Here is a 5,251-nt window from a genome sequence, read left to right on the forward strand (position 1 = left end):
GAGGAATCAAACATATTTTTTAATAAACTAAATAGCAATGAACATGTTGACTTTCCAATTAGCTGCAATTTACTATTTTGGCTGATTCCAGTAAATATATGTACACATGTAGGCAAACGACAAGCGAATCGCTTTCATTAAGGAGTTACTCAGTATAAACAGACTGTAAGCGTTTGATCAGTTAGAAGTTGAGTGTGACACATTAAATCAATATTTTATAAATATTTTCATTTAAACATACTCCGTTCTCTGAAAATGTGAACATGTAAGTCACTAGAGTTTCATTCTAGACACATTTAAAAATCTTTTTCATCTAATATTTCGCTCTAAAATAGAGGTGAGAAAGCACACAAGTGTCTGAGTGCCGATCTGCCATCACACTCAGCAACTTCCATTAGTTTTTGATAGGTTCACCTGAATCAGCTAAAGAATAATGTTCCATCTCAATGATCCCCAATCTAGATCTTCCCCAAGTCTTCGCTCCTTTCTTCAATGCCTTACAGCTTAGAACCACAAGCAAAGCTTTCTATGTATGGGGGTGGGGGGGGGGAGGTGCGGAAATGGCTGGGAAAAAGGATGAAAAAAAATTATTACAGAGCAGCCAAAATGTGATTTTTGCATTTATGCTTTTCTTCCAGAGCACGGTTCCCTGAATCCAGTGGGAAATGAATGGCTCAGGCGGCGGCTGCAGCCCCAGATTCACTTGCATCTCTACCCAGGGTAGGGGATGCTCTGAGGGACTGATGGTCTTGCACATTCAGCTTATAAGATATAGGTTAAGGATAAAGATACAGATGGAAGACAGATACGTCGCCAGGAAGAGAGGAGAGCAGGCTGAGTGTAACAAAACCTTCCATAACTCAGACAATAGCAACTAAGCCACGCCTCTCATTTAACCCTTTGTTCTTGACCGGGAAAGAGTGTGTTCAGTTTTGAAATTCTTTAAGCTGATAATAATAATTTCTGTTCCAAAGGTGAGGGGTGGGGGTGGGTATCAAACGTGTTTGAGAAGAATCAAGTCATATTATTTGGGAACACATTGACAAAAGCAAGTAAATTTGAGAATATACTTTGCTTTAGGTCTCAAAATGTGGTCAAGGAGACTACACAAGGTCAAAAGAGACATTAAGAGGATAATTATTCTTATCATAAATGATGATTTGCTTTAATGAGCAAACACTTTGGTTTAAGGACAAATTCAGGAAGCAAATCTTCCGCCCAAAAGTGTGTGTGGATATATTTCAGATCTTTCCCTAAAATGCCACTCCCCTCCCCCACAAACTCCCACCGAGTGGCAAAAATTGCAGATTGTCTTTTCCAGCTCCTGAAAATTCCCTAAAGAACAGAGCTGGAGAATCCATGCTATTCCCAACAGATTCTAAGCTTTGTCTACCTCACAGAATGAGAAAAAAGCCTGTAAGCAACAGACCCGAAAAGGCTAAGCTGCAACTCTTTCTCTGGGTGGTAAGAGATGGGGGAGAAGGTGAAAAGGCATCAAGAAGGAGGAGAGAGGGGCAGCCAGAGGGCGACGTACCCTGACTCATTGCTCTGGGCACTCTCTTCCCCCGGTGGAGAATGGCTGGTTCCTCTCGTTCTCAGGCAACCTGTTTCTCAGTGTGCCTGTCACACCACCTCCCTGGAGAGGTTCAACCAAACTGGCAGTTTATCTTACATTCACTTGCCTCCTTCACGCCAAGTCCTTGTACCCTTGGCCCAATTCAGTTCAATTCCCAACACGTTTGCTGAGCACCTACAGGTGCCAGCCTCCCAGACAGGGTCGTAGCACAAAGGTAAGGATTTAGTCTCTGATCACTCAGCCTGCCTACTGTGCTACGCACAGGGCGGCACAGTGAGCTTAATCACGAAGACTCTGCACATCATACAAAGCTATGACATTTGCCAAGGAGGAATGGATGTGGAAACGAAATTGGATTTCAGTGCACCAGTCATCACTCGGGGGGCCCCTTTCTGGTAGATGCGCCTTTATGGTAATAATGATATTCTACATGTGTATAAAGCTCGAGAGTTTACAAAGTCTTCTCATAAACATGATCTCATTGTGAAATACTGAGACTTAGCTTTTCTTTCTTAATTTACAGATGACAAAACAGCCTCAGAAAAAGTAAGGTCATGCTGCACCAAGAGATTTCATAAAATAATATTCTTCAACAGCCAAAATACACACAGAAAAAAAATTAGGCTGGCTCCCTATTATAACATTACACCCTTAAGTATTTCCACAATGTAACTTCAGTTATCCCACAGAATAGGGTTTGGAGAGAAGAAGATGCCAAGTATTAAAAGCACATATTATTAATGGACAGGAGGAATTAAGTCACAGCCTTCACACAGTGCCCAGGAGATAAGACAATCATACTACTTCTCAGTGTCCCATCTGGAACATTCTTCTCTGGGTTGCCATGATAAGAGGCCAGTAGATGGAGTTGAATATGGCTTCCAGTGACTTCGGCATCGGAAGACAAATCAAAGACCCCAGGAAATTTCCCAAACTGTGCACTTACTGGGCAAATGAGTTAATCAACTTGGATTTAAATAGCATTATCTCCAGGTGGGAGCAGAGATTAATAAGCTTGTCTCTCGGGAAGGTGTGGAACTAAGGAGTTATGACTTCACAAGCACCCATCTGAAACACTGTGCTGTCGTCACGGGGTGTGCCAAGCTTTGATGAGGCCTTCGGGACCAGGGAACCTGCCTGTATACATTGAAATAGGCTGGAGCCCCTCGGATGAAAGACATCTCTATAAGACATGTGGATGTGCATTTGATAATCTTTGACATATGTTTAATATTTAGATTTCCAAGATTACTCATGTTAATATCCGCTGCACATCTTACTTTTTTGCCTTTTGTGCACACTGGGAGATGTGGGTTTGGACACATTTCAAGCCAGATTTGTTCCTGTTGCTTTATTGCTGCTAACCACGGGGTCACTAAAATGGGAAAATCATCTGCGTCTCCCTCTACTGAACTTTGAATTCAAAACTTACGATTCAAAAAAAAAAAAAAAGGGAGGAAAGAAACAAGTGAATGAATAATGAATGCAGTAAAAATAAATGTGTGGTTCTGGGACCCATTTAATTTTTCTTAAATGACAGTGTTGTTAATGCTATGAAATATTTTCTCTGATAAATGTGAGTTAGCTAATTTGCATGAATGGCTAGTCTGTCACTTTAGTCTGTTGAGTTATGGGTTTTTAAAAATGGGTTCTTTTCTGTATGGCTTTTAATACATTGTTATTATATGTGATCACTGAGCTTTCCTAATGGCACATTGAAAACAGGGATTTCATCTTTTTTTAAGAAAAATAGAAATTAATTTTGAAAAAGTAATTTATGCAATAATGAAGTTCTTCAGATAAACGTATTTATAAGGAAAAACCATTTACACATTATTCAGTATTCCTTTTCAATGCAAAAAAAAAAAAATCTCCTTTTTGCCAAAGTCTCAAAGAAAACTTGGAAACTCTACAATTAAGCCCCCTAGAGTACCCCCCACCCCAGTGCTTAAGGTTCTGAAATTTCCCAATGACTCAAAAAAAAAGGTTCTACAAAACTTCCCTGTGCACCTGTGCCACAACAGCCTGAAGAACTAAAGAAAGGTCATTTGATTCTGAGCCTGAAATTTTGCTATAATCATGCAGATTAAATAATGATGTACATGATACTTTCAGAGAGCCTTCCTTTGAATACAGCAAGTAAACATAGAGTCAATGTGCCAGAGGACGGGAGGAATTCCAACCACGGCATCGCCCCCATCTACTTTTTCTTCTTTGAGTGTTTTTAAAGTAAGCCCAGTGCCCCCTGAAACCTTGAGGCAGATGCCCATGCCTCAAAATCGCCCAAATGCATGCCAGCAGCGGCATTTGAGCACTGATGAAACCGTACCGCGTGAGGCAATTACTTCAGAGCTATAAGCTTTAGAAAATAGCATTGTGTGACACCGGAAGTGCCATCTCAGCAGTCATCAAGTGTAAAGCACTAATGAATAAGTATCTCTGGCTGCCTTGGCTCATAAATGACAGAACACTAAGATGAGGGAATCTGATATAAATCCACCAGGCATTGAACAGTAGAGGTGTGTTGGTATAGTGCAATGGCCATGGCCTGGGGATTTGCTTCAGCACAAAATGGAAGGCCTTAGAGTCTAGGGTATATAGACCCAAGTTCAAATCCCCCTTGGCCACCTACCTGCTATCGTATCTCCTCTGGGAGATTTCTTTCCTAGCATAGAGTAAGTTCCCTCTGTTCGCTATCGTTACTAAGGTACTTACACAATGGAGAAACTAAGAACCACTGCACGACACCATTTTGAAGATTAGTGCTAAGACATTTGTAACTCCAAACACAGCGCACGGCACTTAGGTAGTTGCTACTCTTCCTACTATTGTGTCATTATCTTTGGAATGATTTTCACTAGAATGTAACCTACTCATTAGAGCAGGGATTTTGTCTGTGGAATTTAGTGGTGTGGCCCCCGCACTTAGAGCAATGGCTGGACATAGAACACTCTACTCAATCCTCCTCTCCTAAGCACTGATGTAGTTCAGACCACATCCAATGTTTGCTTGTTTGCCTTTTAAATATAAGCCTTTCGTTTCAAAACACATTCAGACCCCACACTAGAGTGACCTGCGAAAGCTGTGAATAATTTGGTTGCATGCGGCCGGTTCAAAGTAGCTGCAGGTCAAGAACAAGCTTTGGAATCAAAAGACAGAGACCTAATGTCCCTCTGGTGTTTGTGGCTCCATGCCTTAATGCAATGACTGAACATTCCTGAGCTTCAGTAGACGTATGGATGGAATGAAGACTGATGATAGTACTTGGCTTACCTACTCCAGTTCAATCGTTTTGAGGGCCAAGTGGGATAATATATATATAACAACAGGCAATGTTTAGTGTTCTACAAATATTACTTATAATAAATATTACTTATCATCATCCACCAATGCTATCGGTCTCTAGACAAAAGGAACTGTGTAGACCTGTGGTCAGAAAACTATAGCCTGCAGCCCAGATCTAGCCTCTGAGCTAAAAACGGGCTTTACATTTTTAGAGGGCTGAAAAAAAATCGCAAGAATTGTACTTCATGATACCCCTGCAAAGCCTGCGAATATTTATTCTCTGGATCTTTACAGAAGAAGGTTGCCAAACCTTAACTCTAAGAGTTTATGTTACTGATAGTTTTCGTTTCCTTTAGCATTAAGTCTTAAAGGAGGCAGAACATAGGCAAG

The sequence above is a fragment of the Lynx rufus genome, unplaced genomic scaffold (genome assembly GCF_022079265.1).
Source record: "Lynx rufus isolate CCGP_SWC_20201006 ecotype Redwood Valley unplaced genomic scaffold, mLynRuf1.p SCAF_2, whole genome shotgun sequence".
Classification (NCBI taxonomy): Eukaryota; Metazoa; Chordata; class Mammalia; order Carnivora; family Felidae; genus Lynx; species Lynx rufus.